The sequence below is a fragment of the Artibeus jamaicensis genome, unplaced genomic scaffold, assembly GCF_021234435.1.
Source record: "Artibeus jamaicensis isolate MK-2021 breed Jamaican fruit bat unplaced genomic scaffold, CSHL_Jam_final contig_685, whole genome shotgun sequence".
NCBI lineage: Eukaryota > Metazoa > Chordata > Mammalia > Chiroptera > Phyllostomidae > Artibeus > Artibeus jamaicensis.
Genome location: NW_026521924.1, coordinates 8097359 through 8119459, shown reverse-complemented (window position 1 = coordinate 8119459; position 22101 = coordinate 8097359). Strand labels below are relative to the sequence as shown.

General features: G+C 37.7%; 1 protein-coding gene across 6 annotated transcripts in view; it reads left to right on the top strand.

Moving 5' to 3' along the window:
* The window catches only part of PLCB1 (phospholipase C beta 1), a 670267-nt gene that overhangs the window by 600850 nt on the left and 47316 nt on the right, over window positions 1-22101 (top strand). For 2 of the 6 annotated variants that reach the window (XR_008392622.1, XM_053671062.1), the window contains one exon: window positions 638-3960. The exons of 3 other annotated variants lie outside the window; for them this stretch is intronic. The gene's annotated coding sequence lies outside the window, so the exon portion shown is untranslated. Of the gene's footprint in view, window positions 1-637; window positions 3961-12283; window positions 12378-22101 lie in introns of those variants that run through there. One more of the 6 variants, XR_008392621.1, reaches the window with a different exon arrangement.

Genomic DNA, 22101 nt, shown 5'->3' with positions numbered 1-22101 from the left:
AAGAGCATTCAATACCAGGCCGAAGGACCAGACTGATAGCCCAGCAACAGGAGAAAAATGAGCCACAGTAAGGCCAAAAGCTTGGAACATTACAAACAAAGCATAATTCCTAAAAATTTCTACAGAAAAAGTTATGGATCACAAATCAAAAGTCAGAATGGAGTCTGGCTTCTCTATAGAAAGTCTGGAAGTTTGAAAAGAGTGAAGCCAAGTCTTCACAATTATCAAATGGAGAATTGTACATCTAGACTATTAAGAGAGTAGACCTCTAAAAACATGGTTTTCATGCAAAATACTATGCCACCTATATATTTTTCTAAAATTCAAAACAAATTCTATACATGGATGTGAATATAAATAAGAATAAAGAAATTCTGGGGTTTTTAACCATTGGTTTACTTTATGGAGGGGTTAGGATTGGGGAGGTTCTCACAAGGTTCTTTACCCTTTGTGTGTTTCCACGTGTTTCTGGAAATAATGTATTTATATATTATCTGGGTGATCAAAAACTTCTTAATTTTAAAGTAAAGGATTCTATCACTGCTATGTTAGTTTTAAATGGGAGATTGCTTGAAATTTTAAGCTTTAACTATTCATCTGAATCTAATTCTTTGAATTGCCTTGTTTGTCTTTCTAGCTTAAAAAAAGTATCAATTTCAGGCTCAGAGGAGTCATCATGGTTCCTTGATATTATCACACCTCTGTTAATGGGCCTTCAAACTTGACTGGGTTTTAGTAGAATGACCGATTCTGAAGCAACCCTGATGTTACCTGTTTTAGTCAGCTATATGAAAACTCATTCTGTTGCTGATGTGATCTAAGATACAAAAACATCAAAAAGCAAACTGGAGAGACCTGAGTTTCCAATAAAAAATTCTCTGTAACTCTGAAAATACAGTTAAGTGCATCAATAAATGGAAACAAAAGAAGAAATGCTCAAAGGACAAGGCTGAAGTGAAAGCAGGTACCCAGAGAGGTAGACAGAAATGTAAAGCTGTCTTTCACCTTGAAGTATCTACCAAGTTCACATTTGATCTTAGATTCTTTTTATGTGTGGGTAGTGAGAAAACAGGAAATAAAGCCAAAGTGAGGAGTCTAATGAGAGACCCCTACATAGAGCTGAGATTGCAAAGGGCCACAAACTTCAATATGCATGACTAAAAATAAACCTATTTCTCAAGGAACTCCAAGAAATTGTTGATATCAAAACTTGCTGTTGAATAGAGGAAGAAAAAATTCTTCTTGAGAATTTATGATCACAAGCTGTCCTTTATGTGAGTTTGAAGCCTGAATTCACACCATCCAAAAAACTCAGAATTTACTGTAAATGTTTCTCAGCCTGGAAATCCTCTAGGCTCCTGACAGAATTCATCAGTTAGTCTATGAAAGAGCACATATTCAAACCAGCCTTTAAACTATTACTACAGTTAGAGTTCCAAGAGATATCAATTCATCAAAGCAATTGCAACTATTATGAAAATGTCTCTGAGTAAAATTCAGGAGAAACAAAAGACAGCAGAACAAGCCCGATAAAAAGTTAATATTTTGAAATTGTAAGAAACATAATGTTAAACAAGTACTTTCAAGATTGACAATATGAATAAAGACAAATTGATTTTAAAAAGTGGTAAAGTATATTTGAAAAGAAATTGATTTTCTATAAACAAAAATATACTTACATTTAAAATTCAGTGTCTCATTTTAGCCATACAGAGAGAATTATTAAATTTTAAAAAGAGCTCTATAATATTACCCAGAATGTAGCAGAGTATCAGAGAGATGGGGGAAAATGGTGTAGAGATTAAGGGACATGGGGACAGAGAGAGAAGAGGAGGCAAGTGAGACCAAGGACAGGAGAGTATTTGAAGAGATGTGTTAGAATTGATGAAAGACACCACTGTCTGGAGTTAGAAATTCCGAGTAAGATATGTTTTAAACAATTCCATATCTAGATACATCATATGGAAATTTCAGAAGACCAATGACAAAGCAAATATCTTAAGAGACATTACTTTTAGAGAAATGACAATTAAATAGAAAATGGATTTCTCAGCAATAACAATAGAAGCAAGAAGATAATGGGATTATACCTTCAATGTAGTGAAAGAATGTATTTGCCAATCTAGAATTTTATACCCAGAGAGGGTATTATGTACAACTGAAAGCAATAAAAACATTTTCAGCTCAGCCCAGAATGACAGAGGATAATGGAGGGGAGTGGATGTTGCAGCAGGGAGGACTGAAAGCAGATCTTCACTAAAGGAAGTACTAATCTACATGCTAGTCAGAGGAAGTCTAAACAAATACCAAAGAAAATTATAAATGGGTGCATATAGCTAAATGAGCATCAACTGCATGAAATACTAATGTTTTATGGGGTTAAATTAGAACTAAAACATAAAACAATATCATATCATTCAAGAAGAGATTTTTAGTATTAAAGTGTTTTAAGTCCTCATGTCACTCAGGAAGAGGGTAAAGATATTGATTAACCCTAGGAGGAAAAATATTGAAATAATTTAGTGCTACTAAAATAATAAAAGGAGTATATAACTTCATATGTTTCCAAGGGAAACATATGAGACTGGAAAAAGTAATCCAAGAGAAAGCAAGAAAAAAATGAGACACAAAATAAGATGAAAAATGAATCCATTAGTAGGACAACTAAAAACACATTTAAAAATTTTTATTTGTAAATAACAAAGATTGCCTTATTACAAAATTCAGCCACATGCCACTTAATAAGGGTATGTCTGAAGCATAAAAATTTAGAAAAGGAAAAGAAAAAAATATGCTATGCAATCACCAAAGTTATTCTGCTTTAGCTATTTTCATATCAAATAAATAGACTTTAAGGCCAAAACAAAGAGAGCTGCTATGTAATGATATGATGTTCAGTTCTCAAAGAGGGCATAACAATTTTAAATCTATGTGCATGTAATAATGTACTATCACAATATATAAAGCAAAAATACTTATATTGACAATACTTAATCTACCCCTCTCACAGAATATATTCACACTTCTTCATTAATCAATACATAAAATAGATTCATCAAAAAATATCAGCAAGGTATAGAAGATTTGGATAGGACAACACAATTAAAAACTTTGCTAATGAGTATATATACCTATGTTTGTGCATCTGTTTATCTGTTTGTGTATAGCAAAACAAAAACAACTCTAAGGAAAACCTTATAATTAGCTGTGGCTGGTGTTGCTCAGTGGATTGAGAGCTACCTGCAATCAAAGGGTCTCTGGTTTGATTCCCAGTCAGGGCATGTGATTGGGTTGCAGGCCAGGTCTCTAGTTGGGGTATGCAAGAGGCAACCACACATAATGTTTCTCTCCCTTTCTTTCTCTCTCTCCTCCCCTCTCCATAAAAATAAATAAGTAAAGTCTTTTTTTCTTTTTTTTTAATTGATTATGCTGTTACAGTTGTTCTATACCCCCTTTCATTCCCCTCCACCCTACCCCCCATCCCCACCATTACCCCCCTTTAGTTTATGTCCATGTGTCTCAAGTCCTTTAGATTCTATATTTCCCATGCTATTCTTGCCCCCCCATCTATTTTCTATCTACTGTCTATGCTACTTATTTTCTGTACCTTCTCCCCCCTTCTCCTCCTCCCACTCCCCTGTTGCTAACCCTCCTTGAGATCTTCATTTCTATGTTTCCACTCCTGATCTAGCTGTCCTTTTAGTTTGCTTTCGTTTTAGGTGTGGATGTTAATAACTGTGAGTTTGTTGTCCTTTCACTGTTCATGTTTCTTTAACTTCGTTTTCTTAGATAAGTCCCTTTAACATTTCATATGATAAGGGCTTGGTGATGATGAACTCCTTGAATTTGATCTTATCTGAGAAGCACCTTATCTGTCCTTCCATTCTAAATGAAAGTTTTGCTGGATAGAGCAGTCTTGGTTGTAGGTCTTTGGATTTCATGACTTGGAATACCTCTTTCCAGCCCCTTCTTGCCTGTAAGGTCTCTTTTGAGAAATCTGCTGACAGTCTGATGGGGACTCCTTTGTAGGTGACTGTCCCCTTAGCTCTTGCTGCTTCTAGGATTCTCTCCTTCATTTTAATTTTGGCTAATGTAATGATGATGTGCCTTGGTGTGTTCCTTCTTGGGTCCAACTTCTTTGGTACTCTCTGAGCTTCCTGGATTTCCTGGAAGTCTATTTCCTTTGCCAGATTGGGGAAGTTCTCGTTTATTATTTGTTCAAATAAGTTTTCCACTGGTGGCTGTGCCTTTCCCCCCTTCTGGTACCCCTATAATTCGGATGTTGGAGTGTTTAAAGATGTCCTGGAGGTTCCTAAGACTCTCCTCATTTCTTTGAATTCTTGCTTCTTGACTCTTTTCTGTTTGGCCATTATTTGCTTTCTTCTGGTCCACTCCATTGATTTGAGTCCCAGTTTCCTTTTCATCGCTATTGGTGTCCTGTGCAATTCCATTCATTTCAATTAGTTTCGCCTTCATATATTTGTCTAATTTGTGGCTATAATCAACCAGTTCTGTGAGGATCCTGATGACCAGTGTTTTAAACTGTGCGTCTGAGAGTTTTGCTATTTCTTCATCACTTAGATTTATAGGCTCTGGGGCTTTGAGATCTTCTTGAGCCATTTTTGGTCTGTTCGCGCCCTTTAAGTGTGAGAAGCGGCGTCTTGGACTCCCAGGTCACTGGGTTGTGACGCTGTATGTGGGGGCGTGGTCAGAGCGGGGAAATGGCGACCCCCTCTGTGAGGAGCAGCTCCTTAGGTGATTCACCTGGACCAGGCCACTCAGAGTCACTGGGTTATGATGCTGTATGTCGAGGTGGGGTCAGAGCAGGGAAATGGCGGCGCTCTCCCTGCCACTTGCTGCGGGGACCCCCTGGGTCCCGGTCCAATTGCCCACTCCCTTGCCTGTCCACCCGCGCACAAGTGCGCGACCACAGTCAACTCGCAGCCCGGCTCCCCCACTGTCTCCTCCGCGGTCGCTCACCTGGTCACTCGCTCGGTCGCTCACTAGGTCCAACCCTGTGCCTGGATTCCGCAGGCCTGAGTCCGTCTGACCGAGTCCTCCTGTGCAACCCCGCTTCACCAGCCGCTGGTTTCACCCCTCTTACCGGTGAGGCTGAAGAATTTGTTGTTAATGGACTTCTGAAAAGTTCAATTTTCCGTGTTCTGGCTGTGTTTTCTGTTGCTAATATTGAGTTGTCTCTAAACTTGGTTGTGTGAAAAGGCACAGCACATCCACCTATGCCTCCATCTTGGCAGAAGAAAATATAAGTAAAGTCTTAAAAAAGAAAAAACCTTATAGTTAAAAAATTCCCATTAGACAAAGATGTCCACTCTTATTCCCTCTTATCTAACAAACAGAAAAAGTTATAACATTTAGCTATTAAGCAAAAAATATATAATTTTCAAATGATATAAATCTATATTCAAAGGGATTTTTAGTTTAATTATTTTAATTAAGAAGAGCTTAACAGCCCTGGCTGGTGTAGATTGAGCGTGGGCCTGTGAACTAAGGGATTTTCGTTCGATTCCCAGTCAGGGCACATGCCTGGGTTGCAGGCCAATTCCCAGTGGTGGACACACAAGAGGCAACCATACATTGATATTTCTCTCTCTCTCTCCTTTCCTTCCCCTCTAAAGAAAAATAAACTCTTTTAAAAAAAAGGAGAGCTTAAGAAATTTACTAAATATGAAATCAATACAAAAATTGGGAAAATGCAGACAACTATGATTGAATAATAAAATAATTTTTAAAAAGAAGTAGATATAAAAATTAACTTCACCTTTATAAATAAGCAATAGGCAGGTAGTATATCTTTAAGGTTTTAATATCACAGCAGATATACTGTATACAATAAAAACTTTAGCAACATATATGAAAGATTATGGGCAAACAGATAACATTCTATTGAAAAATGTCAATGAAGGTCTATTATAAAGTGCTAAGGAATTAGAAGAGCCAGTAGCATAAAATTGAGTTCTCCCAAATTGATCTAGAGATTAAATGCTATGTGCCAAAACCCTCAACATTTGTAGAATTTGACAAGCTGATTCCATAACTTATGTAGAAAAGCAGAAGCCCACAGATTACTAAGATATTTCTGAAGTAGAACAAAGACATCACATATCAAAAATCACTATGAAAATATAGTAATTAAGATGTAGGTGGGATACGGGTAAATTGGACATTGGCACAAATAGGTGGTTCATAAAGAAATGTATGCACATGCAGAAACTTGATTTATAATAAAGTTTCTCCAGAAATTAATGGGGAAACTCAAGTTTTTTGATAAATATTGACAGAACTATTGGTTATCAATACAAAAACATTAAAGTGGATCTCTACTTCACATGATACACAAAAATCAAGTCCAAGTGTTCTAAGACTTAAATGTGAGCCCTTCCCAGTGCGGTTTAGTTGGTTGGGCATCATTACACCAAGCAGAAGGTCTTGGGTTGGTTTTCCTGTCAGGTCACATGCCTGAATTGTAGGTTTGGTCCCGAGTTGGGGCTTGTACGAGATGCAACCCATCAATGGTTCTCTCTCACATCGATGTTTTTTACTTTCTCTTTCTCCCTCCCCTTCCCTCTCTCTGAAAATAAATAAATTAAATATTTTTAAAAGACTTAAAAGTGAAGCATAAAATTATAAATCTTTAATGTAGAGTACTTTTGTGAATTTGGGAAAGAGAAGGGTTTCTTTATCAGTATTTAAAAGGATAAAACACGAAAGGAAATATGAATAAGTTGGTCTAAAAATATACCGTGTTTATCAAAAAACACTTTAAAGAAAATGAAAAGACATAACTGCTGCACATATAACTTACCAAAAATTAGTATTTTAAAATATATAAAATTCCTGCAGACTAAGAAAAAGACAAACAATAGAAAACTATGTAACAGCTTAAGTAGGTGGTTCTTATATGGAGAAGCACAAATGGTCAATAACATGAATAGGTTCAACTTCCTTAGTAACCAGGCAAATGCACCTTTAAACCATAATGTTACATTATTGTACATCATCAGAATGGCAAAATTTCTATGTTTGATTATATCAAGTGATTGGGAACCATATGATGCATCTTGGACAATTGTAAACTGCTGGTGGGAGTGTGAATTGGTATAAACACCCTGGAGAACAACTTGACATTATCTAGTAAAGTTGAAAATGTTCCCCAGGACCAGATATTTCTGGCCAAGGTTAAAACTCCCTAGAGAAATTCTTGATATGTGCATCTGGAGACCTGTGCAAAAATGTTCATAGCAATACTCTTTATACCAGCAAAAAATAAAAAATAAAAAGGAAATAACTCAGCTATACTTCAATGGTAGAGTGAATGAACTTTAATATGTACATACAAAAGAAAGTTACAAGGAACTAAATAAATACGACATGGGGTTAAATTTCAGCAGGAACAAGTATAAAGGACACATGGACAAAACTAAGGGGGGTGGAAATGGGAGGGAGGTGGGGGGCACAGGAAGGTGGGCTGGGATGGGAGGGAAAGACAGGAAACTGTACTTGAACAACAAGTAAATAAATTTTAAAAAATAAATAAATTTCATCAGGAGAATCACATATAGTGGGATTCAAATTCTGTAAGTTTAAAAGCCTGCAAAGTGGGTAGATATAGTGTTTGGTAATACAAGCATAATGAACTATTACTTTTTAAAGTTGTTTGTTTGTTTGTTTGTTTGTTTGTTTTTAGAGAGAGGGGAACAGAGGGAGAAATAGGAGGGGAACACCGATGTATGAGAGAAACATTGATGGGTTGCCTCTCATATGTGCCCCAGCCGGGCACCAAACCTCAACCCAGGCATGTGGCCTGACCAGGAATAGAACTGGACATTTTTAGCGTTGCAGATGACCCCCAACCAACTGAGCCACACTGGTCGAGGCAAACTATTATTTTTTAAGTGTGGGATGATAATCCAAAAAATGAAGACTGACATTTTCTTTGAGGAATCAGGCAGAAGATGGAACCAAGGAGAGACGTAGTGGGAACTGGGAGCCTAGTGTTTTGTAAACTGGTCAGTGGGTGTTTATTGCTTCATTTTATGAATATTTCACCCTTTTTAATATCTACTCAATATTTAAGAAACATGATTTTTTTAAAAAGGAGAAGAAAGTGAGTGGCCATGTTTGATGGATTAATCATAATTTTTACACATGTGGTATTTTCATATGTCAGCATCTTTAATATTTTTCATTATGTTGAAATGATTCACCATAATCACACATAGAAAGCAGAAACTAAACTCATTGTGATCAAACCACTGGCTTGCTCAAACTCTCTGCAGACTTATCAGGAGATGCAGAGCCAAGTCCTACTTCTCAGCAGGTTTCACTATGGCCGCTGAGTCCTCTCCTGCCTGCCAACCCCGGCTTGTGCACCATGCTCCCGCTATTCTGAGCCTACCAACAAGCCTATGCCTTTGCTTTCCACTGCTAGGCCACAATTCCTCCAGATTTCTCTGTGACTGGTTCCTTTTCTTCAGTTCTCTGTTCAAATACTATCTGCACGTGGAGACTTTCTGACCAATGAACAGGCTCTATCTCCTTCCTCTGACTTACTTGTGGCTCTTCACTCTCAGATATCCTATTCATGAGGCTGTTTGTTTATTGCCTGTCTCACCTCCACACAGGACCCACATCTCTTTTTCGATTTTGCCCCAAGCTTTTGGCATACAGATGCTCAGTTGAAATTTGTGGAATAAATTAACACATTTTGCCTAATATTTGGGCAATAGAAAGTTAGGATGGATAGAGATAGATAGATGATAGATAGATAGATAAACAGATGATAGATTTTTTTAAACTTGGGAAGCAATAAATTTCATAGAGCCATTCATTCATCCAACAAGTATTTATTGAGTATCTCTATATGTTAGGCATTGTGCTCGATGCCAGAGATACAGAGTAAACTGGTAGGTAGTTAGGAACCTCACACTAAGAATAAGTTGGCCTTCAATTAGGAGCAGGGACCTAAAATGGTCAGAGTAAATTTAGGACCTAAGCAATTTGGAGATCATTTTACCAAAGAACTAGGGGTGAGATTCTGGACATTTATTTTCACTCATTTTATAGTAATGTCTAAAGACAGCATGGGGATTAAAGGGTGAGAATATCAAAAGTAAGAAGAGCTTTAAGACACAAAACCAATCATTACACCAACATCAGAGTTTCCACTAGCAAGCAAATTAAAAGACAGCAAAAATAGGTCTCTGGCTCAGTTTCTTAAACAATGGCCCTACATCTCCTCAAACACTCTTTCAGAAATAGCATTGAAAACCCCAGTTGGGGAAACCCTCTGAATTCCAAGACTGACTGATGAAATGATACTTCTACCTTTCATCTGTTGCAATAAAATTAAGAAATGAACCCAGGAGAACAGAGAATTCTCTTTAATTTTTTTTGGAGACATGTGTTTTTATTTCTTTTTTAAAGTATTTTATATTGATTATGCTATTATAGTTTTCCCAATTTTGTCTCCTTTATCCCCCTTCCACCCTGCCCCACAACCCCCCAGCATTGCCCCCCCTGATCTTAGTTCATGCCCATGGGTTGTACACAAAAGTTCTTTGAGTCCTCTGTTTCCTATACCATTTTTTTCTTTCCCCATCTATTTTATGCCTACTAATTATGCTTCTTCTTCCCTGTACCTTTTCCCCCTATTCCTCCCTTCCCCCTCCCCACTGATATCCCTCTGTGTGATGTCCATTTCTCTGATTCTGTTCCTATTCTGGCTGTTTGCTTAGTTTTTATTTTCATTGTTTTTCTTTTCTTTTAGGTTCATTTGTTGATAGTTATGAGTTTGTTGTCACTTTATTGTTTATATTTTTATCTTATTTTTTTCTTAGATAAGTCCCTTTAATGTTTCATATAGTAAGGGCTTGATGATGATGAACTCCTTTAACTTGACCTTATCTGGGAAACACTTCTATCTGCCTTTTCATTCTAAATGAAAGCTTTGCTGGGTAGAGTAATCTTGGATGTAGGTCCTTGCCTCTCATGACTTGAAATACTTCTTTCCAGCCCCTTCTTGCCTGTAAGGTTTCTTTTGAGAAATCAGCTGATAGCCTTATGGGAACTCTTTTGTAGGTAGCTGTCTCCTTTCCTCTTGCTGCTCTTGGGATTTTCTCTTTGTCTTTAATCTTGGGTAACTTGATGATGTGCCTTTGTGTGTTCCTCTTTGGGTCCAAGTTCTTCGGGACTCTCTGGGCTTCCTGGACTTCCTGGAATTGGATTTTCTTCGCCAGATCGGGGAAGTTTTTCTTCATTATTTTTTCAAATAAGTTTTCGATTCCTTGCTGTTGTTTTTCTCCTTCTGGCACCCGTATAATTCGTATATTGGAACGTATTAGGTTGTCCCAGAGAATCCTCAGCCTCTCTTCATTTTTTGTGAATTCTTATTTCTTCGTTTTGATCCAGTTGGATGTTTATTTCTTCCTTTTGTTCCAAATCATTGCTTTAAATCCTGGTTTCCTCCTTCTCACTGTTGGTTCCCTGAATATTTTGCTTTATTTCAGTTTGGGTATCTTTTCATTTGTCCTTTCATTTTTTGATCAAGTTCAATCAGTTCTGTGAGCATTTTGATTACCCGGGTTTTAAATTCTCCATCAGTTAGGTTGGCAAAGTCCTCATCACTCAGTTCTGAGGTTTTTCTATGTTCTTTCACTTGGGCCATACTTCTTTGTCTTGGCACACCTGATAAGTTATAAGGGGCAGGGCCTTAGTTATTCACCTGTGCAAGGCAACCCTCTTTGCTGCACTGCCTTTGGGAGGGAGGCCAGATCGGGAACAGTGCAGCTAGCCTGCTGGTCTCTAGTGCATTTTCCCACAGACTCTTGTGTCAGACTGAAAGTATCTCTCACCATGGCAACCCCAGCCTTAGCCCACAGTCAGCTCTGAGTCTCAGTTTTCCCCTTAAGAGAGTTCCTCTCTTGTAGCTCCTCTGAGCTGAGTGGTCAGCCCTGCCCCTCAGCTGCCTTGTGGAAGTTTTTCTGAGTCGCCCGGCCCACAGGGTCACCTTACCAATCTGGTTGTTCTGGTTGATTTTTTCTTTAATTCCTTGATTGTTGGAGTTCCATGCAGTTTGATTTTCTGGTGCTTCCGGTTGTTTGTTGATTTTAGATTGGTCGTTCTCCTCTTTTTGCCTGTGAGAGGAAGCAAAGGGTTTCTACCTACGCCCCATCTTGGCCAGAATTCCTCCTTTAATATTTTCTGATATGGTATTACGCTTCCTAATTAACTAATATCCTTTACCCAGTTTTTTATGATACTGAAATATTAATATGTGATTTGAAATGTTTAAGGCCATTTTGAACCAATTGTGCCCGATGTGAGGACACATGCCCTAACCACATCTTTGTTTCCATGGGATGCTCTGATTCCATTCATTGTCTCTTTGATTTGTACCCTGTTTCTAACACAGAACAGGCTCCAGGCAGACAGGCTTTGTTACTCAGGATTCACTTAGTCTCTGCTACCTCTTTCAGGTAGTTCAGAAGTGCCATGAGAAAATTACACATTTTAAATACCCTGGGACACTTCTGACCATGTCATAAGGCCATCACAATTGTCTACTATTGACATCTTATTCCTTAGGTGCCTAAATGTGCGCTCCTGTTTCTTAGTGACTTTTGTCAGCCCCTTACTGGGGGGGGCAGCGACACCACCACACATCTTACTGCCAGGCCTGAGAATCACTTCCCCACTTACCTCCTTGCTTATTGGAACCAATGCATCCAGCATGTACTATTCATGCTGCCTGTAAGATAACCAAGAAACCAAACTGCATTTTTTTAACTCAAAGGCTCAATACTTTTATTTAGTATTAAACCACAAACTGTTGGACCAGTAAGTAGGTCACACATTACGTGATCCAACTTTGTCCTTTGCCATCTGGCTACATGAATCAATGTCAGACGGATACAAATATATCTCTACAAGGGGACCTTGGGAAAACAGCGTTAAAACACCAAGCACAGTTTGTTAGCTGTTCCCTAAAGAATGTTTTCAAGGTAAATCCAAAGACATCACAGCACAAGTTTAAACACCGGTTATGTGATGTGTCACTGTCTATTATTTTCATTGGATAGTAGAGTCTGAATGGGCCGTATCTCTGCTTCATTTATGTTAATTTTATTGCATGCCTGAAAAATCAGGAGAATTCAGGCATGGCAGGGAGTGGAAGAGGGCATCACAGGACCTACAAGTAGCCCCCAGGGCAGAAAGTAGTAATAATACTGAGACAATGAGGCTTGTGTATCCAACTTGCTACTAGATTATCACATAATCACCAGAGCTCACGATGTAATGAAAACCAAGACATCAACTTTGATCTCCCCAGAAGGAGCACCAACTATATCACTCAAACAGTAAGTGGAAGAATTATTTTTTTGTTTCTTTTAATGTAGGAGAGAGATAGGAATGTCTTTTTCAAGTAAATGTGAAAGATTATGCTTAACATGGTAGCCAAGAGCCACAGGTGGCAGCTCAAATTTGAACTAATTAAAAGTAAATAAAATGAAAAATGGAGTTCTTCCATCACACTAGCCAAATGTCAATAGTCTCCTGGAGCTACTGTCGCCATTGTTGGATTGTGCCAACATATGACTTCCCACCATCACAGAAAGTTCCACTGAATGGCTCTGAAGTAGAGCAGGGATCACATCCAGGCTGCTGCCCGTTTTTGCATAGACCATGAGCTACGAATGATTGTACATTTTGAAATGATTTAAAACAGTCAGAAGGAGAATGATATTTCAGGACACATGATAAATAAATTCTCTAAATAAATTCTTACTGAATATAGCCACTCCCTTTCCTTTATGTGTTTCCTGTGACTGTTTTCTCATGGCAACAGCCAAATTGAGTGGCTGTCACAGAAACCCTATAGCCTGCAAAGTCTGAAATGTTTACTCTCTTGCTCTTTACAGAGAAGTTTGCCAACCCTTGAGCTACAGGAGGGACAATAGCAGTGTCAGAAATCATTTTAATAGACTATTCCATGTTGTTTGGGAAAGAAAATCAGAGGAAGAGAATGTGTCTCCAGAGCTCATGCTCTGAGTGCTTAGGACACCCTTGTGTTTCAGGATTTGATGGGGGACAGGTGGGAAGGCTCCAGAAATGCCAGAGGGAGCCTTTAATGTGAATCCAGAGGGCTTCACCAAACCCTCAGCTTTCTCAGCGTCTTTTAGTAATTCTTAAAAGATACGGTACAAAGGTCAGTTCTCTCTGTAATCCGATCTCCTTCCCATTGTCAGAAGGCAAATTAGATTCTCTCAAAGGTTTGACAATATGAAACAAGAAAATTCACTTTTCCTCTAGACAGTAATGCCAATTATCTCCTTAACCCTCTGTCAGGTGAATGCCTGAGACAATGGAAATTATTTTGTCAGTGAGACCTGAGCCCGCACAACGTCAGTGTGCTCTCATTACTATCACTTCTCCCCATCACATGAGAATGGGCTCACTGATAAGAATAGGTCTTCTCTTATTGAGCCAAGCTTAAATACAGGCAGGAAGGTCATTAAGTCATTCTCTATCAGAAACGCCACAGGCTATTGAGAATTTCCTCAGGATACCAGGATTATATTTTCTGTGCTGATGAATTGACCTGGGCCAGGACAAAGTACCTAAGGGAACAGAGCCAACCAATTTAATAATGTTGATGGACAGGATTATTTCTGGGGAAAAGAAAGTCATCAAGAAACATTTCTTGTTTAAGCCTCTAATTCCTCAGCATTAGCATTAAGTCTAACTGACTTCAAAGGAGTCAGTCAGTCATTGGGTGAAGTCTATGACTGAAAGGAATGCCGTCCAGCTTTTCTTGGTCATGACTCTGGTTCAGGCATAAATGCAAGTCCTCACCTTGATAGTGTGTGTCCCCGACCTCCCTTGTCAGTTCTGCTCATTGGCTGCCAGAGTCAACATCATGGTACAATATAAAGAACACACTTTTTACCTCTAGGATTTCTGAGCTTGAGCCCTGTGCGTCTACTTTAGTTTGTACTGTCTTTGTTTAGATCCCTGGGCAAACAGATGTTTTTTGAGTACTTTGTGGGTTGATTAGAGGATATCTAATTGGTTCAATGCAGAATACCATGTTGTAGAATGCCATGTTGACACATATCTGGAAGGAGTCATTGGAACAATACTTGCGTAATAAAAAGGTGTTAAAAAGCAGCCATTTTGCTGTTTAGATTTCTCACTGACACATGCCAAATTTGTTTAATTCAATATAATATTAAAGAATGGGGAGAGCAGAGTGCTTCTTAGGATATATATAAGCCATTTTTCTAAACCACAAAAAAAGATACTTAGAGTAAAAATTTGTATTACTGAAAGGGTTTTGAAATTATTGACATCCCTGAACGTAAAACAGCAGTTTGGAAGTGTGAGAATTTTTTTTTTCTGCATAGAGTATCTAATGCCATATAGGTGGTTTTGTTAGAAAAAAAATCATGAAGCCAAACTGTTTTGCTTCAAATTGTCTACGTTATATATTCTAAGTCTCCTCCTTTTAAACACCTACACTATCAGTGGTCTTTGATTTCTTGGTCCTCACTGGACCAAGAACTGGCCCATTAATAATAAAAGAGAGTTTCAGCTTTACTATGCATCATTTCTGGTATATATGAGGTCCAGCAGATGACAAGTGTGTAAGTAGGAATGGGCACTGTAGAAGTTGTAGAAGGAGGTTTGCCAGAGGGAACAGCGGGCATGGCTGCCCAGTGGCAAGGGGACCATTGGAAGAAATAAAAAACATAGAAAGTTACACTAGAAAGAGACGAGGCCCAAGAAGAAAATGGGACCAGATAGGCAGACCATTGCAGGAAGAAGTAAGGATAAATAGTGTCCTTTATCCAGAGGACTAAAGCCAGCACTGAAGACATGTGGTTCAATTTCTGTCTTGGTAGAATCTCTCTGTGATATGGAGAGTGAATTAGAAAGGGGAACCAGACCAGTCAGAAGGCTATTCCTATAATTCCTAAAATGGTGATATTCTCTGCATGTGTCTTTGATAAGAAAGCACAACTAAGGACCATCCAATACATGCTTGGTAGAACAGGAATATTCCCCAACTAGTGATTAAGGAAGATAAAGAAAATAATTAGGACCACTAACCCATTACCTCCATTTCCTTGAAGTATCAGATTAATACCCTTTCTAATATATGAAACTAAACTTTATAGTAGTTGTTAAAAAAATATTTGAATCATATGAGACCCTACTGGATGAAAAAGGCCATCACTAATTATCTCAGCACATAACCTTAAATATTGGGATGTTGAGTAAAATCCCACTAGTTCCTTTTATTATAGTGTACCTCTTTTTTGAAAGCTAAGCTCCCAAATAAGAACAATCAAATGTCAATTTATTTTTAGATAAGTGAATTTTTAGAAATAAATTTCACAAATACTTCCCTATTTTCCAGTTAAAAATTAATTTTAAGTGGTTTTAAAAGTCAGGTTCAGACCTAAGAATTCACCTAGTAGATATTATTTGCCATTTGTACATGACATTTTAATGGATATGTATTTTTATTGACCTAGGGATGGTAAGGACTGAGACTTAAGTGTTTCTATTATTAACAGTGAAAAAGAAACTATTCTTGGCTGTAATAAAATTTAGTTGTCTTAAAATTTAAATAGAACAGTTGTTTATAGTTAGGGAAATGGAGAGTTATATAGGATCTTAAATTGTGGAACACTGGGTCCTGAAAAGTACCCATTATAATACTTTAAAAAAAGAAATGTAATTTAAAAGTTCCAGTCTCCTGAATGTCAGAGGAAAGTTAGCACCAGGAAAAACAGCCAGAAATTATGAACTTGAATTTCTTTGCATGCCTGTGGGCAGCACCATATCTTAAATGATGATCTTGATGACCACCAACATTTTATAAACTTGAGTGCAAAGTAGTGCATTGTATTCCTTTTCCTTCGATTAAAGCACATGGTAGCTCTTGATCCAGATTACAGAAATCACTATCATAAGATTATGAGAAGTGAGAGGGAAGAATGAGGATTGAAAGCCTGCCCCACAGATGACTCCCTTGTTTAAAGAAACGTTTGATCTTGCTTTCAGTACATGGCTTCCTGAGCAAAGATCTTTACTATAATAAGTAGTTGTTTAAAACTTTACCACATGGGTTAATCTGAGTCCTTAGTAAAACCTAAGAGAGTTTAGTTATTTGATAACAATGGCCCGCGTCTCTTAGAAATCATCTCATGTTGGCAGCTGGACAACAACATCAAGAATTGTCACTGTGGAAGCATATAATTTTTCTATCAGAACTATAGTGGGCTGAGTGGTGGCCCCCCAAAATATCCACATTCTAATTCCCTGGACTTCTGAATGTTACCTTATTTGGAAAAAGGGCCTTTGAGGATATAATTAAATTAAGGATTTGCAATGAGAAGAGCATCCTGAATTTTTCAAGTGGACCCTAAATGTAATAGCATATGTCCTTATAAGAATGAGGCAACGAGAGATTTGAAACAGACAGGGAGAAGGGGGCAATGTGACCCCAGAGGCACAGACTGGAATGGCGCAGGCCCAAGTCAAAGCATGCTGGCAGCCAGTAGGTGCTGGAAGGGAGGAGGAACCGGCTCTCCCCAAGAGCCTTTGATGGGTCTGTGGCCCTGCCAACACCTTGATTTCAGACTTCTGACCTTCAGAACTGTGGAAATAAATTCCTGTTGTTTTAAGCCACACAATTCATGGTAATATGTTACAACAGCCACAAGAAACTAATACTCTAACAATGGATTCTATTCTCTCCATTTTTTGGTACCCTCCCTAATGTCTGCTTCTCTGCTTTTCATGCTTCTGAACATCCTTCTGGATATTCTCTGTGGCAGTAGAATAAACCATTACAACTACCTTTTTAATAGATTTAGGTGTGAAATCTACAGAAATCAAAGAAAATATTTGATTAAAAGCAACTCTTGAACTAGTGAATTGCTTTTTTCTCAAGTTCATTTACTCAACAAATGTATTTTGAGCATCCACTATGTGCCAGATATTTTCTGAGTGCTGGGGATATAGTGCGGAAGAAAATGGGCAAAAAATTCTGCTTCTTTGAGGTTTGCATAGGCAAGCAAGAACGGAAATGCGTAGCATGTTGCTGGAAACAAAAACTACATAGAAAATTGAAGAAATAGGGAGGGATGGGGAATGGAATTTCTCTGTTCTTAATGGGATGGTCAGGGAAGGCTTTACTGAAAAGGTGACCTTAAAAACTTGGTTCTCAGAGAAACAGAAATAATATAAAATATTTTTTTAAATCATGATTAAAAAATTGGTTCACGTGACTATGGAGGTTGGCAAGTCCAAAATCTGCAGAGCAGATATCCCAGCTATAGTTCAGGAGCTAGAAGGTGCTATAGAACCAAGAAGATGCTTCAATTCAAAGGTCATAGGCAGGAGAATTCTCTCTTACTTAGAGGAGGGTCAGCCTTTTGTTCTAGTCAGGCCTTTAACTGATTGGATGATCCAACAAACCCAGTGATATATAGGTTTAATATTATGTCATGTCCCAATAAACCTGGGAAGTAGATATTAACATACATGCATGCACACACACTCTCTTACACTCAAAACAGTTAAAGTGGCAAAGTGGCTAGTCTCACAATACACAGGAAATAAAACTAGGCATCAACCATGACTATGGCAGACTCTAAAGCCCACTTTCTTTTCATTTTCTTATTAGACTTTTTTTCTAGTACTTCTAAAATAACTCCTTGAGCTATGGACTCCAAACTATTCAGGACTGATCTATGTGTTGTTTTTTTACAAATTTTCCCCAGTGTTCTAGTCACATTTCATAGAACTGATGAGAATTCACAATGCTGCTTTAAGAACCTGTAAGGACCTCAAGACTTGAAGTGAAGCAGCATTAACAGGTTGTCACCTATGAGCCCAAGCACAGCCCTGCACATCCATCAGCCAATCCAAAATAGCACGAGCTCCTGAAAATGAAAGGACATGGTCCTTATTTTCAATTCATTGGCAATCTCATTAGGATATTATAACCACATGAAATAATGAGATGAAATAAGGGCCAGGCTGTGTGATATTGACCATAGGTAGACAGGAGCTCAGATGGATAGATAGATAGATAGATAGATAGATAGATAGATAGATAGATAGATAGATAATAGGTAGATGAGTGATTGGTCTAGGGAGGCTACACAGGGGAAAAGACATTGTAAGTTGAATGACAAAGGACGTTGCAGATTCCTGGGGAAAGTGGAGTGTCTGCAAAAGGACCAACTTGATCAAATTATCTCCGAGCAAAGCATGGACTTCCTTTTTTAAAATTCTAAGCGTTTATAACTTCCCAACAACTTTGGCCAGTATGCTTTTTGTGGGGAGGACGCAATAACTTCACAAATGCTGTAACACCAAATTTAACATGTATCCCTCTATTGATTTTATTTTCTTCTTTAACTTGGTAGAGACCTTTCCAGACTGAATCTCACCAGAATAAAGCAACCTGAGCCACCCATTGTCCTGAACGACTTCACTCTCTTTTTAAATTTGAAATCAGTTTTTATTTTACATGCAGGCATAACATCTCACCAGAATTTTAAGTAAAAAAATAATAAAACACTTTCCATCAGCATTTTCTATGATCGCAATCTACACACAGAAGTACCTTGGTGTTATCTCACAAGGCAGTTTCTCAAGATGTGTAATGGCTATTAAGCCATTCTTTGGAGTCATTTCTAAAATAATGCGCTTTGTCATGGTACCTTAATTAACTTTAGCTGTGGCTACATTTTAACAAACAGACCCCTTATCGTGACTGTTATAAATACAGACAAATTCTTCTTTCCCTGTGGGAGTCATGAGGCTAATGTGTTTGCCTTTTTTCTTCTGAAACAGATCTTTATTAAAAGGAAATCAGCACAATGATAGTCATTGAGACCAACAGTTCTCTGAATTCTGTGTTCAGCTGAATCCTGAGGTTTTTCTGTCTCCCTAGCTCTCTCCTTCCTTAAGACAGATCCTTTTGCTGGCAGAGGCTCTATAGCAAGTGTGCAGGCAGGTAGATGTGTACAGGCACTCCTGATATATAATCTCTGTTCTCATGCTCGTGCTCATTGATATTAAAATCAGAATTCCAGGGTAAATGCCAAGAAATGAATTCTAAACCATGGAGGCCATGATTTCTGATGGTTGTATATATGTGCACAGGGTTATTAGGCTCTGTACTTCCAAATTCAAGTTCCCCACTGACTCTGAGCTCCCGCCCTTGATTGGGTGATTCGTGCTTGTGGTAACATCTTGGAGTCATTTCAAAGGGATGTTGAATGTGTTTGGAGAGGTTTTAATTTGATTTTTTAACTTTGTGCAAAGAGATACATATTTGATGTGGTCTGTTGTACGGTAATATGGGAGTGAATGTAAATAAGATGTTAGCGTTGTCCAAGCTGTGTCCTAGTTAGAATTAATACCCTCTGTCTGTCATTTTGAAAGCATTGGTTTACATGACCACTGTTGCAAGCTGTAATAAAATTGAGCTAGAACAAGGAAATGATGCCATCAGGGTAAAACAGAATGAAACATGGTCACTGCAAATGCTGCGTTTGATAACATTCTGAAAGCCTGCAGGGAATGGTCAGGGCCAGTTCACTCAGATACAGGGATAAGCAAACAATCAGTAAAAATGCTTCCATAGAAAGTGAATGGTGATATTTTTAATATGACTTTTTAATTGTAGGATGAATTTTGGTGTTCTTTGTTTACTTTGTGTCAAATAAACTGTCAGAGCTATTGGTTGTTATCATTTCCTGCTGATGATGACTCTGACTTAGCCATTTGTGGGCCTAGTCTTACATTTATTTGGAAGTATGGTGTGGAATCACATAAAGTGCTTTGTGGTGATATAAAATCTTCTACAGAAGGTTTCCATATTTCATATGAACTAAAGAGATTATATGGACTCAGGATTTAACAGTTATAGTTTATGGGCTTGACAGTAAAAATATTTTAGTACAACAACAGACTAAAATATGAAAGAGAAGAATTATAAATTCTGAATATATATCCTTTAATTGATGTTAACTTGCACATTGAGTTTTAAAGTATCAGAAAACATACAAGTTTACTGAGATGAAACTATGAATATTTGAACTTGGAGAATGGAGATATTTCAACCTTTCGTGTTTTGCCAAGCTGTGAAGAAATCGTGACCTGATAGTATCATCTAGACAGAAATTTTGAGGAACTTTTACACCAAAGATATACAGAACCTCTCTAAGGCAGTATTTCAAAGTTAAGACCTCCTGGCTTTGGACAATTTTATTTTGTGAAAATTAAACATTGGCTTTTTCCTTTCCTGTCAGAACAAAATTAAATATTAGGCCATTAGTTTAGGGTAATGTCATCCAAACTTTTTTATTTCATTCCCCTAAAAACTGAACTCACTCCAACCTAGGCATATTTATTTATTTATTCATTAAATTATTATATTATTAGACTAACATGTATATTAATTATGTAAATGAACATATATAAATATATTTTGAAATTATAATGAAATAATAATAATATAAAAGGATGATATAAAGATGAAAGATGGTATTATATTTATTTATTAATGATCCAAAACATCTATTTGCTTTCAAAGAGAAACCATATGTATTTGAACAGACTTCATTATTTTCAAAACTTTAACACTTTGATTCAAAAATTTAAAGTGCTGACTCTTCAATTCAAAGTGTAGTTCCTCTGCAATGCTTCATTTTAGTGAATGTCATTGCCTGGAGAAAAAGTCTCCTCACATAAATTTGAGGATTGAAATGGAAAAAGTGAATTCTTCACATCATTCCACCCCTTTCACTCAGTTCTTTCCAGGAATTATAAAGGTTTATCTTCATGATGGGTGCTTCATTTCCAAGTGTCTGCTAATTACAGTAGCTTTGCACTTTTATTAACATGCTATACACTTAAGGAAAGGTTTGTGCTAACTATAAAGGAAGTAATTCCATATTACAAAGTGTCTCCTTAATAATGTTATTTTTGAAACTGACTCTCCACTGGTACCTGATTGTTTTTACATGTTAGGAGGTAAAAACAATATGGTATTGTTGTAGACCCCAGCTCATGGGGTCCAGTGCATTGTAGCTGAGACTACAGAAAAGAAATTCACATGGACTACCAAATCCTGTGGAGAAAAAGGGCTGGTGGCTTCTCTCTCAAGAGGAGAAAAAGCCTCAGCCCTTACCTGGATCACCTTTTATTGCTTTTCTGGGCACATTAGATGAAGGTCCTCATTTACTATGCGCAGGTTGCTTTAGGTATTCTCTTTTACAGACAACAAAGGAGAGGATGCCACTAATCACATCACAGAAGAGGGATATTTGCAAATACAAAAGGAAAAGTGGTTGAACTGGTTACTCTCATCCTTGGAAGGTTTAGCATGGATTTTAGGAAGTTACTTTGCAGTAAATGTTTTCTGCCTCAATTCAGGGTGAGGGAGTTTTAGCAAAAGCAAGTCTCATAGCAGTCTAGGTATAGTGCAGACCTGATACCCCACAGGAGAACCTATCCATGGGCATGGGTCCTGTGCATCTCCAAGTGGGAGCTGGGCCCATGCCAAGCAGAACAGTCTCCTATGACTAGAGTGGTATGACTAGAGAAATAGTTTTAGAAATTCTATTAAGAAGATGACTTGAAATGTGGATTTACTTTGATTGATGATTGCATGGGAAATGTCAACTTCTCCACTTACATAATTGCTAGCATGGTCTGTCTCTATTTTAGTTCTTACTTTCACTAGTTACATTTCAAGTGAAATGAGTTTAGTCCATTTGTGAGTGTCTCATTAAAATGGGTAAATGTAACCTGTAAATCCATTTAACCTGGCCACATGTGAACTGAACGTGTTTCTGGAAGCTGGAGTGAGTGTATGAGCAAGGGCACTACTGTCCAATCCTCAAAGCTGGGAGACTCTCCTATTTTCTCAGAAGGCCATTGACACAATGTGGCACTGGTTACCATCTGACAAAAACGAACATGGCACCAGTGTCTAACTTTATAATATATATATAAGTAAAACTAAATATTCTTGCAAGTGCCAGTTCTAGT